At 47.6% G+C, this 13,317-nt stretch overlaps 1 protein-coding gene across 3 annotated transcripts in view; it reads right to left on the bottom strand.

Moving 5' to 3' along the window:
* The window catches only part of SHISA6 (shisa family member 6), a 256,966-nt gene that overhangs the window by 233,555 nt on the left and 10,094 nt on the right, over nt 1-13,317 (bottom strand). The window lies entirely within an intron of this gene.

Genomic DNA, 13,317 nt, shown 5'->3' on the forward strand with positions numbered 1-13,317 from the left:
GGAGAGGCCCACACTCTCTGCAAGGGCCCCACTACCACAAGAGCAGGTTTCATTCACTCAACACCAAATGTGCATTAATTAAGGACTCAGCATGCCTCAGTCACGGCAGAGACCAGGGTAAAGAGAACACAGTTCCTACCATCTAGGGGCTCAGCATTTAGGGGAAATCTCTCCCACACCTGGTTTGGAACAAGACTCCCTCTGCAGGTTAATATCACAGGTGATGCTACTGTTGGTAGAAAACAGGGACACACAGGATGTTCTGAGACCCAAGGGACCACCATCGGACATGGTCATTTCAGGGTCAGGTGCCCAGTTCTTTGCATGAGCGAGGCAAGGACTCTTCCGTGTACCTGGGCTGTCCCTCAGGCATGGGTGAGGCGGTGTGCTTCCAGTTCTCTCCCGGCCAGTGCAGCCCACCTGAGATCTGGCCACACCCAGCCCACCCCGAGGCTTCCTTCTAGCTCCCCGCACTCTGCCCCCTTCCTTGAAAAGTGACAACCACAGCAGTTTAAAAAGGAGTCTGAGAGTGCATTGTTCCCTTTCATTATTCTGCCTCTGACATGCTGAACCTTCCTAGGAGAGGAGCAGCAAGCTGGCAATCTTATCATTTAGTGGCATTTATACAGCAATTTCAGATTTTCCAAATGCTTTCCCCATGCTGGCTTGCTTTTTTTTTTTCTCAGGCTCTAGGAGGAAAAGCACACACACGTCACCACCTCATTCACTTCTGTGGACCGAGAAGTGAGGGAGGCGAAGACAGAACCTCACTAGTCTGGTAAAAGAACTTTGGGCAGACCTGGGGCCTAGGAATAAGAAAAAAACACTGCCCTACAAAATCGAGAGATTTGGGTTCTAGTACCAGCTCTGCCGCTGATGAGCTGTGAATCTTCAGACAGATTTGTTAGCCTCTGAAATTGAAATTTAACCTTTTTATTCCCCAGGAGGAAAACAAATGGTTTAAACTAACATGACCTCGAAGATCCCTTTTAATTCCAAAATGTGATCAATATTTTATATATATATATATTTTTAATCACATATCCACACAAATTACCTAGACTCCTTTACCCTATTTATGAAAGACACTTTCCTACCATTTTTCCATGGTAAGGAAGTAGCGAGTTAACAGTTAAACAACAGAAGTACAGACCAATGGAATCAAATTGAAGAGTCCAGAAATAAACCTATACATCTATGTTCAACTGATTTTCGACAAGGACGCCATGATCACTGGAAAAGAAGTTTCTTCAACAAATGGACATCCACACGCAGAGAATAAAACTGCACCCTCACCTCATACCATATGTAGCAATTAATTAAAAATGGATCATAAACCTAAATATTAGAGCTAAAACTATATTCTCTCAGAAGAAAATTGAGAAGTCAGTCTCTGTAACCTTGGACTTGGCAAAAGTTTCTTAGATATGACACCCAAGCAGGAGGAACAAAAGAAAAAATTTGCAGACTCAACTTCATCAAAACTAAAAACATTTCTACATCAGAAAACAGCACCAAGAAAATGAAAGCCAACCCAGAGAATGGGAGAAAATACTTGCAAATCATGTTTCGGCTAAGAGACTTGCATTCAGAACATTTAAAGAACTCTTATAATTCAGCAATAAAAACCATACACCACAATTTAAAAATGGACGAGATAGAATTAGACATTGCTCCAAACAAGGTACACATGAAAAGTAGCTCAACATCACTAGTCAACAGGAAAGCACAAATCAAAAACACAGTGTGATACATGTTCACACCCACCAGGATAGCTATGACCAAAAGACAATTCCAAATGTTGGCACGGAGGTGGAGAAGTTGGAGCTTTCATTCACTACCTGTGCAAATGCAAAACAGTGCAGGCCCTTTGGTAAACAGTCTGGCAGCTCCTCCAAATATTAAACATAGAGTTGCCATATGGCCCAGCAATTAGAATACTCCTAGGTATGTGCCCAACAGAAATGAAAACATATGCCTACACAAACTTTGTATATGAAAGTTCATAGCAGCAACATTAACAATAGCCGAAAGGTGGAAATAACCGAAATGCCCATTAACTGATGAATGGATTAATAAAATATTGTGTAGTCACTCAAAGTATTATTATTCAGCCTTAAAAAAGCAAGATGCTTTGATATATGCTACAACATGAATGACCTTGAAAACAACATGCTACCTGAAAGAAGCCAGTCACAAAAGACCACAGGTTATGATTCTACACATATAAAATACCCAGATTCGACAGATCAATAGAGGTAGAAAATAGACTGGTGGTTACCATGGCCTGTTATTGCTGTTTAGCTGCTCACTTGCGTCCAACTCTTTGTGACCCCATGGACTGTAGCCCGCCAGGCTCCTCTGTCCACGTGACTTCCCAGGCAAGAATACTGGAGTGGGTTGCCATTTCCTTCTCCAAGGGATCTTCTCGACCAGGGATCAAACCGGCGTCTCCTGCACTGGCAGGTGGATTCATTACCTCTTGGCCACCAGGGAAGCCCTGCTGCTGCTGCTGCTGCTCAGCTGCTTCAATCGTGTCCGACTCTGTGCCGACTCATAGACGGCAGCCCACCAGGCTCCCCCATCCCTGGGATTCTCCAGGCAAGAACACTGGAGTGGGTTGCCATTTCCTTCTCCAATGCATGAAAGTGAAAAGTGAAAGTGAAGTCGCTCAGTCGTGTCTGACTCTTAGTGACCCCATGGACTGCAGCCCACCAGGCTTCTCTGTCCATGGGATTCTCCAGGCAAGAGTACTGGAGTGGGGTGCCATTGCCTTCTCCAAGGGAAGCCCTACTAGGGGCTAATGGAGGGGTTAATGGAGAATGACTATCAATAGGTACAGGTTTTCTTTGGGGGATGATGAAAATATTCTAAAACCAGACAGTGGTGATAGCTGGAGAACTCTGAAAATGTACAAAAATCACTAAACTGGACACTTCTAAATTTAAGGCATCTCAATAAGCGACTATTACCAAAAAAAAAAAAGTTTATATTCTTTTTCTGTGTTTATCTTGCCTCTCAAGTTCTTATCTATGAAGGAAATCTATGAAGAAAAAACAGAGTCAAGTGGTTAAGTCCATGTTTTCGGAAAGTCAAGACTAAATCTATGTGAATGACAGTGATTTTGCCCCTTAGGGGACATTTGGCAATGTCTGGTGACATTTTTTGGTTGTCACAAAACTGGGGAGGGAAGTCGATTGGCAACTGGTGGGCGGAAGCCAAGGATGTTGCTAAACATCCCACACTGCATAGGACAGCCTCCCCCACCCCAACCCCCACAAAGAATTATCCCACCCAAAGTGCTGGCGAGGTTGAGAAACTCTGAGCCACATGTACATAGCACTATGTGAAGTAGGTCTTTGATTAATGCTCAATGCAATCTAGTTCCTGCAATATCTACCAAGATGGGACACTAGACTGGGCTCTGGGACAAGTAGGGCTGGCAACACTGAGACGAACCTCTTGAAATTTAGGGATCTTGTGTGTCTGACCCATTCAGTGTATCTCTGGGTCTTGGCACATTGCTCGGCCATTACTCAAAGAGAGAAAGGGGCGAAGAGTATCTCCGTCCCAGCCTTTGTAGGGCTTTCAACCCAGCATCCTTTCGGTCCATATGGACAGTGTAAATGGCAAACCCACAGCAGATTCGCTCCAGGCTTATTGACCAAGGAGGACCTGGCCAAGAAGAGATGTTCAACCTACAATCAGGACTCTTGGGATTGGTTGGGGGTGCGTAGGGGGTGGCTCTTGGTACTCAATCCTGAGAAGCCATGCCGATGCTGAGGGCTGAGAAGTGAAGGGCAAGACGCCTCTCTGGAGAACATCAGGTGCCCCAGAGCATCCCTGCTTGCTGCTGGAGGAGTTCTAACTGGGTTACAGCCAAGTTGTCTCCTCCTGAAGGTAATGACTTGCGTGATACCCTCTCCAGGTGCCCTGTTGGCAGGGCTGCGTTGGGCTGCCCAGTCGAAGGAGAAGGATGTGTGCTGAACAGACAGGCTAGCTAGGCTGTAGGGACCCTGCCCTGTGTGGTCCCAAGGAGGCCACGCCCACAGCAGGCTTCTCTGCCTCCTGAGCACCGCCCCCCTAGGGTTCCCCCCTGCCCAGCGCCCTCGGGCAGTCAGAAAGGTGGTCCTTGTTCCTGGATGGTGCTGGGCCCCCGTCCATCACCTCACACCACCTTCTCTCAGCTCCTCAGATCGGTGACCTCCCTCCTTACTCCTGTTCCTCTCCACTTTCCATCTCCTTCTCTCCAGGGTGCTCAATAAATATTACTCTAATTCTGAAATGTGCGATCCCAGCCTCACCTAATTAATTTGGATACGCCGGAGGAAATGGGTTAAGGCCTGAGCTACTTTCTCACCGTAGGAGAGAAAATTGGTCAATGAGGAAGAATGAAGGGGATTTTGCGATAGAGCGGCCGTTTCTTTCAGGGATCGGAGGAAGGGGCAGAGACTCAAAAGAAAGGGAAAGAGAAGGTCAGACAGTGACAGAGAGACAGCAAGGGAGCAAAAGAAGGACAGAGGTACAGACAGAGAGGGAACGGAAGTGGGGGTCGGGGAGAGATGGACAGAAAGGGAGCCAAATAGATGGGAAGAGAGTCAGAGCCTCAGAGCCAGAGAGAGGCAGAGGGCAAGATTCAGAGATGATGGAGTAAACAGAGACAGTGAGACAGGGAGCGGGGCAGGGAACGGAATCAAAGGGTCAGAAACAGGCAGGCAGACAGAGCCAGAGAGAAAATGGGACACAGAGTCAAAGAGAAACTCAGAGAAAGAAAGAGATCCAGAATGCAAGAGATGGGGAGAAGGGATCAGAGAGAGACCTCCCCGGGGAAAGAGAATCTGGGGGAGAGAGAGAGACTGGCCAGTGAGGACTGAAACCGGTTCCCAGCCAAGGGCAGCCCCACCCCACCCCACCCCCCATGCCGACTACAGAGGTTCTAATTTAAGAACTTGAAGAATCTGGTTCTCTGTCCTGTTCATCCCAACTCCCCAACCTCCCCCTCCCCCAGAGCCACTTCACTGCAGTATCTGGATACAGGAAACTAAGCGATGCTTTTTGCCTGAATTATCTACCTAATTGTTTTGGTTCGCCGCACATGGATTCCTTGGCGTCTGTGAATGTGTGGCAAGCAGGGGAGAGTTAATTAATTGGGCAGCAAATCTGAGCAGGGAAAACAGTCATTCTGATCACTCAAGCCAGGAAATGTTCATGTTCTTCAGGACTCATTGTTTGTGTGTTAACCATCTGCTGAACTGAGTTGCATCTTACACGTGGAGAACACTGAATGGGTTCTAAGGGCCTCACCTGCCTTGTCCGGCATGGTGCCTGTACCAAACCTGGAACCTTCGCAGCTACGGTTACCCCAATTTTAAACATGAAACTGAGGCTCAGGCTAATTCTAGGACCGAAACATTGATGGAACTGAAATTTCAACTCAGGGCTTCTTTGCTGGAGTCCTGATGTCCTTCTGCTCACTTTCCTAGGAATTGTCAGCTTGAATGAGTTCTCCCATTCTAGCTGAGTCTGCTAATTTAGCAAATGCCAGTTAATATTTGGGCGTGGAGAAACAATTAGTCAATGAGTGGTTCAGGTCAAGACCAATTATTCGTTCGCTTAACACCTTGGTTAATGTTGTCAGTGGTCTCAAGGAATCAAAGTGAGTTTGTATTTTCCTAAGTATTGAGTTATCACAACCCCTGTAGGGACCAAGCCCAGTCAACATTCTGATATGTGCTACTTGCATTCGAGACATGAAATCTGTCTCAAAAGGGCAAATGATTCCCTAACATTAGAAAAGTAAAGAAAACCTTGGTTATAACTCTGCTTCATAGTCCTGCCAGCTTGGGAAATTAAAGGCTTTAATTTACTGAGCAATTACTATGTGCCAGACATAGTGCTAAACTCTTTGATGTGTGATCTTATATAATCCTCAAAAGGACCCTATAGAGTAGGTGCAATTGGTAACCACAGTTTACTGATGAGAAAATTAAGATGAAGAGATGTTAGATATCTTGCCCAAGGTCACACAGCTTGAAGGAAAGTTGCATTGCTCAAGGTAGCCTGGAGTTACAACTCCCCTGCAGGTCCTCCCCACCATTCTAGGCAAAACAAAGAACTTTCTCACCCAAAGAAAAAAAATAGACTTTAGGTTGATTACGCCCAGCTCCAAGCCAGCCCAGCCTCTGGCTGATCTCCAGAACTCCTTGCCCCAGCTGTTTAAGAGATAACTACTCCCAGCAACCTTGGAGAAGAACAGGCCCCCTTAAGACAGTAGCTTTCTACATACATGCCTATATATACTTACTCTTTTCTTAGATAAGTACAGCAGCTTGCTAATCTGACTGCTGCCCCTTCTCACCTCATTAAAGGTGATCTGTTCCTGTAGAGTGCCAGTCTCGTTCTTTTTCTGAACCTCTCCTACTCTAACTCCGAACGTTAAATAGCTAATAGGCGGTAAATCCAGATTTCAAATGTAAGTGGGTTCAACCACAGAGGCTGACTTTATACCACTGAATTATCCATTCACCCATTTGTCTGTCTATTCATCCATCCATCCGTCCCATCCATCTACCCAAACATCAACCTATCTATCCTTCCATCAGTTCATCCATCTACCCTTCCATCTATCCATCCTCCATCCATCCATCTTTCCTTCCAATCCTCCATCACTTAATCATACTTACTTTTTCACCTACTACTTACTTTTTCCTACAATGGTCTCTGAATATGACATTGTACAGTGTGTTCAATCTTTAGTAGAAAAATCTACCCAGACAGAACTCAGTGGTCACCCAACTGCCCATTTCTATTCACCTCCGTGAGTCATCACCATCAAAATCAACAGCGATGGAAGTTTTTACATTGTGCCAGCAGGCACTCTTCCACCAAATGAAACCCTTGAGTAGAACACCAGTACACTTCATTAGACCCCTGCTCTGCACAAGCCCTACTCTACAGAGTTCTTGCCCTCCATCCAGAAGTCCCAGGACTTTGCGGAGTTTCCAAGTTTGAAAACAAATGTGGCAAAAGAGTGCCCTATAAAATACCTGGAACTGTTTTGTCCTGATCATCACTCACTGAGCAGAAAGGAAAACTTAGGTTCCCCTTAGATGAAGTGGGGAAGCTAGGAACACTCAGTTTATCTCAGAAGTCTTTTTGATCTCAATTCACATACTTTCCATGAAGATCCCATGTATATTTCTGCTTGCTGAAGCAGAACAAATGGAGGCCAGCCTTCTGCCTCTGCCATGTCTCTGGCTCTCAGGGCCACATAAACACCACGGAAGGGGGGAAATCAGTCTAGCTGGTGTTCAGTACGTTATTCAGTACCAAGAGCAAGGCAAGCCGGAGAGCTGAGACTCTTAATCAGGACCTTTCTCTTTTCCGGAGAAGCAGGAAAAAAAAAAAAATTATGCTTTCGGATAGGGTTGATAAAAGGCCAAACAGATGAACTATTCCACGAATAAGCTATTCTGGTTAACGTTTTTTTATTCCTAGCGACTAATGAGAACACTCTTGTTTTTGAAGAATTTTCTAAAAGCATTCCTGCCTAATTAAGTAGAGTATACTGAATATAATTACTTATAAAAAATGCAAGGTTCTTCCATGAGAGGGCCACCAACCTAATCTTTAGTTCTCTTCACAGAGAAAACTCAGTGGGATGGAGACAAGCTGGGAAATGGAATTCCTATAAAAACTGCGGAACGAACCATGGACGATTCTGATTGCTACTTCTGCGCTATTTCTCCTAAAAGTAGAGGGTAGACGTTCTACTCTGGTTAAATGAAATATCCTGGTTATTTGAGTCCTGGATGACTGAGCTTTTACTCGACCCTGCCACTCGGGAAATAGCCAGCATCCTCTCTCCCCTCAGCTTCATCCTTATCTGCTGGGCAGCCAGGGTGCTTTTATCCTCTGAAACACACACTCCAGACAACTGAAGTGAATATATTTTTAATAAACATGGACCAAGGAGAATGGCTTGATTCAGTTCTCCTTTTCCTGGTTCTCTCACAGTCCACTTGAAAAACACAGCTGCCAGCTTTGTGTGCGCACAAGACCGCTCTCCACATACACAGAGGCTCCGAATGGATAGCGAGAATCTCTTTTGTTGTGATAACAATGTTTGTGCATCTGCGCCCAGCCGTTCCCCAGGTCCGAGTTGTCCCCGGCCCAGTCGGAATTCATCACGGCCAATAACCACGGCCGAACTTAGCAAGGGAAAGCTCAGCTGGCCCGCTTTGCTTTTCAGGCCAGCAGGGCAATCCCTGCAACCCCGTGGGCACCTGTCCCCCACGGCCAGCCTCAGGCCCGGCACAGAGTCAACGCACATCCCAGGGAACCGTGATTCATTCCTAATAGTGTCTCCTCCCCACGCACCACCCTTGTCTCACAAATCACGTGAAAATCTACCCAGGCCTAGGAAATTCGGTAGCATCTACACTAAGTGCAGACTTTTTCGGAAACATTTAGGATTGTCTGAGCATCCATCAAAGATCTGAATGGGTGAAGGGCAGCTACCCTTTGGAAATGGGAAAATGGAAATGCTACTAAGATCTGTTAGCAGGACCACTTGGGCAGCCAGGTGACAGACGAGCTAATAAATGAACCTGCCGCTGCTCTTATTATTGATACTGCTGGAGTCATCTTCTCAATTTGCTATAAGCACAGGCATAAATCTATAGGAGAGGCAAGAGGCAAGAGGAAGCTAGTATAACCTACTAGCTAAACATGGGGGTCTGGAGCCAGACTACCTGGGTCAGAATTCTGACAACTCAGGATATTGGTGGGTCTTCCCTGCTGGTTCAGAAGGTAAAGAATCTGCCTGCAATGCAGGGGAATCGGGTTCGATCCCTGGGTCAGGAAGATTCCCCTGGAGAAGGGAATGGCTACCCACACTAGTATTTTTGCCTGGAGAATCCCAAGGACAGATGAGCCTGGAGGGCTCTAGTCCATGGGGTCACAAAGAGTCAGACATGACTGAGTGACTAACACTTCTCACTTCACTTTCAGGATACTGGTGATCATGAGGTGGCTGCTTAAGTGCCCTGAGGTTCTGTGAACTTATTGAAAAACTAAGGCCAAAATACTAAGGCCTCAAAATAACGTCCACCTCTTAGGGTTATTACGAGGATTAAACAAGTTTGTATTTGTAGAGCACTTAGAACAGAACCCGGTACCTTGTAAGTACTACTTAAATACTTGACTAATAAATAAATCCAAATACAACCTCCCAGGGTCTACAGAGCCTCAGCCAATAGAACCACGAGGAAAGCACGTGTATACAGGTGGAAGAGGGGAGCCGGGCAGCTGACTCAGGCAAGCCAGATGGCAAAACGCCTGCCGTGGAGAGGGAGCCACATGGCAGGCCTGTGGCTACGGGTCATTCTGGAAGGGACCACCTACAGCCCATATTTTCCACTCAGGCCTGAGGTCAGAAATGCATCTGGTCACACACCGGCTTTGCCAAACTCTGAACTTGGAGTCTGCAAGCCAAGTGCTGAGTGCCCGTTCCTCCCTGCAAGACCATCACAAGTCAGGCTTCCACTAGGGCGCAAAAAGCAAAACAAGGATTGTGTCCAGGCATTAAAAGGGCAAATGGGTTAGATGGACCAGGGCAACATTTTCTGCAAAAGATTCAGTTATTCTTTTTCTTTCCTCTTCCTACATCACTTTTTCTTTGTTTTCTTTTCTCTTTCTTCTTTCCTTCCTTCTTAAAAAAAAAAAATTATAAACATTATTGCCATTTCCAAGTTCAAGTTCACATCAATGCAACTATTGAAAGGGTGGGGTACCCAAGGGTGGAGGTTGCTCCACTGTGCTTAGTCACTCAGTCGTGTCCGATTGTTTGTGACCCCATGGACTGTAGCCCACCAGGCTCCTCTGTCCTTGGGGATTCTTCAGGGAAGAATACTAGAGTGGGTTGCCAGGCCCTCCTCCAGGGGATCTTCCCGACCCAGGGATTGAACCCAGGTCTCCTGCATTGCAGACAGATTCTTTGCTGACTGAGCCTCCAGGAAAGCCCAAGAATACTGGAGTGGGTAGCCTATCCCTTTTCCAGGGGATCTTCCTGACCCAGGAATCAAACTGGGGTCTCCTGCATTGAAGGTGGATTCTTTATCAGCTGAGCCACCAGGGAAGCCCATGCTCCAGTGGGCAGACCTCAGAAGGAAGTCAATACTGGCTTCCCACGAGAATTAACTGAACGAGAATTGCATCCGAGGGAGAGAATGTACCACCTCCAGGGGGAAAGGGAGCCCCAGCTCTAGACACATCTGGCGCCCCCAGGGAGAGGCACTAAAATGTGTCATCTGCCCCTGGGAACCAAGAGGGTCCATGAGTTTAAGATGTTAAAGACAAGCATTCACAAGAGACCACGTGCAGAGAACATTCTTATATGAGTGGAGTGTGTGAGGAAAATGCATTTTCTCCTACAGCCCAGGGCTGCCACGTGTTTAAGGACACGAGTTATCTCTGTGAACCTGAGCCTCTCAGGTGCGCTGAGAACAGAAGGGGCTGGAGAAGAACACGCCTCCACAACCGGAGAGTCTCCCACCCCAGAGCAGGGCAACAGGCCAGAGCAGAGCTAAGGGGCTCACCCATGGTCATGGGCACAGAAAGTGACAGAAGTTGTGATGAGCCTGCTTCCTATCTTCAGGAAACGCTTTAAGGCATAGAAAGACAGATGCTGACCTCCAGGAGTGAGAGGAAGGGGGCTTAGCTAGGAGTCCCTCGAGAGCCACCAAAGCAGGCCAAGGGAAAGAGGCCAAGGTCCTTTCCTGTAAGGGTGCCTCTAAGGATATCCTTTCTCATACTGTCCATGGGGTTCTTGAGGCAAGAACACTGGAGTGGTGTGCCAAATGGACTCGAGTTTGAGCAAACTCTGGGAGAGAGTGAAGGACAAGAAAGCCTGGCGTGCTGCAGTCCATGGTGTTTCAGAATGAGTCGGACAAGACTTAGCCGCTGAACAATAACAAAGAACATCCTATCTTGTCCTACAGTGGGTGCAATGCTGCCTGGTCAATCCAAAGAGTGGTGTCGGGACAGAGATGCAGGAACAGACACTAGGAAAAGAACGGACGGAGGCAAGACAGAGATCTCTGTCCTCTTAAACCCAGAGACAGGGCCAGCCATCCTGTCTGCTTCTAGGTCCCTAACCTCTCATGCCCAGCTGGTCATCCTGTGGCCCAAGGGAGTGAGGGGAGCCCCACGTGGTGGCATAATCCATCAAGGCTGAGAGCGAGAGAGTTTACGGATTCTAAAACCTCAGGGAAATACAAAAGAACAGAAAACAAAAAGAAGGGAAATTAGTGGGAGCCCCCAGAGGGAATTCAAAAGGGAATCTGAAGCAGCTCGACGGGCAAGCATCACCAATCCAGCAGAAATGGGGGCGGGCTAGTAATCCCACTCAATAACACAGACGTGGAAATTATAACACACTTGAAAGGAAATGCATTTTTACTGCTTCCTGGGCCATTGCAGGATTACCAACTAGGCTAAAAAAAAAATTGATCTTTGGAGAGCTACTTTATTGAAGAGATAAGAATGATTTGTAATTAGCATGCCGATTGTCTGCAGAAGAGCCCGCTTGAACACAGTCTGTCTTTCTGCCTGGTGGATGCACCCTGTAACATCCCTGCGGTCTCGTCTGAGCTATTAATCTGTTCATCAACTTTTTATCAGACAAGAGAAAAGAAAAGCAACTTCACCGAGGTCCCATTTGGACAAATTTTGAATTAGCAGAGTCTGAATCGATGCAGTCTAATGAAGTTGCAGCAGGACAGGACAAGTTTAAGAAGGAGGACTAGAGGAAGCGAGGAAAGGAATAAAAGAACTCTCAACAGAGGAGGAATCAAAAGAAGGACAGATGGAGACAGAGGCCGTGGTGGTCAAAGACACCGAAAGGAACAAGAAGCAACATTTTAATGATGTGACTTAAAAGACGGAGAAGCGGCAGATCCTCTGCTGAAAGCCGGGTTCTCTTTGCAGATGCTCGGGGTGGGGGAGGGGGCGCTGGCACAGAGGTGGGTAAGAAGCTGGCTGTTGAGGATCTGAGAACAGAAGAGCTGAGTGAGTTCCCTTAGCCTGAAGAGCCTTCCGAGCCAACAGGACAGCATTCCTAGGAATGTTCAGGCAGGTTTCTCAGGATACAATAAAAAGGCAGAGAAGATCCAAGAGGGAGACTGGAGTCCAGATTCTTCCAAAAGTTCTGGAGCAGCTTCAGCACGTGGGCTGGTTAACATAGGGCTACCTTCAGTTGCCCAGACATGGGTGACCGAGGCCAGAGTCCCTACCGACAGGATCTGAGGCTGATCAGAGGACTGAGGGAGCAAAGCTCTCCTGGACACATCTTCTTTGCTAGTATGGGGTTCGGCCCCCTCCCTGCCCCAGATCCCGGGGGTCTGTACCCCAGGACCTCAGAGTCTGGGGTGGGTGGGACGGTGGATGGGTTCTGGACATATTCCCCTCCTTCTCACTCTGGCCCCTACTCCCAGGGTTCAAATCCCTCTTCGCTGGACCAGCAGGACGGAAGGAAGAGGGAAGTGTTGACTGTCTGGGTGGGAAGCCTCCTTCCCAGAAGAGGATATTTGGCTGAGGGAACGGCAACTCTGTCCAGAGGACAGATGTCCTAAGTAATGAGACTTTAATGTCGGAGCTAATGGGAACAGTACACGAGACCAAATGCCAAAAAAGCAAGGAAGAATGAGAGTGTTTGTGAAGCCTGCAGAAAGCTGTGACTCCCCTCCCAAACGCTGGGGAACGGGGCCAAGTGCGTGGCCACCCAGAGCCCGACTGGAACTCAGCTTCCACGGGTCCCGAGGTGGGGACAGTAGCTCCAGGGCAAGAGGGTCCAGGGTTCTTCTGCCCCTCTGACCAGGGTAGGGGCTGCAAACAGTGCCCAGAAACCTCCATGCTCCCACACCTGCCTTGATCAGAGGGTTAAGGACCTAAGCTGCAAACCCAGTAATGTGAGCTCTGCCAGGGACCACCACCATGGCTGTGACCATTACCATGACCACCGCCAGCGGTCAAGATGGCTGAAGCTAGAGAGCAAAACCCAGGGCTCTTTCCTTTTCATGGGCTTTTCAGGACAGAAGGCTTGAGGCCTGGAGAAGTAGAGAAACTCCAGTGAAGATTGAGGAATGAGAACGCAGGGTGCAGAACATCGAGACGAGAAAGAGCAGAAGTAGAGCGGGGAGGCAGGGTGAGCTGGCCAGGATTCTGGGTCTGGCGAGTGCTGTGCTCGATGTTATAAATGGGGCAGAGTGGGGAGCTGTGATAAATGGAGCTGTTTGTGAGCCGTACGTCTTTGTAATT

Source organism: Bubalus kerabau, chromosome 4, assembly GCF_029407905.1.
Source record: "Bubalus kerabau isolate K-KA32 ecotype Philippines breed swamp buffalo chromosome 4, PCC_UOA_SB_1v2, whole genome shotgun sequence".
NCBI classification, from domain to species: domain Eukaryota; kingdom Metazoa; phylum Chordata; class Mammalia; order Artiodactyla; family Bovidae; genus Bubalus; species Bubalus kerabau.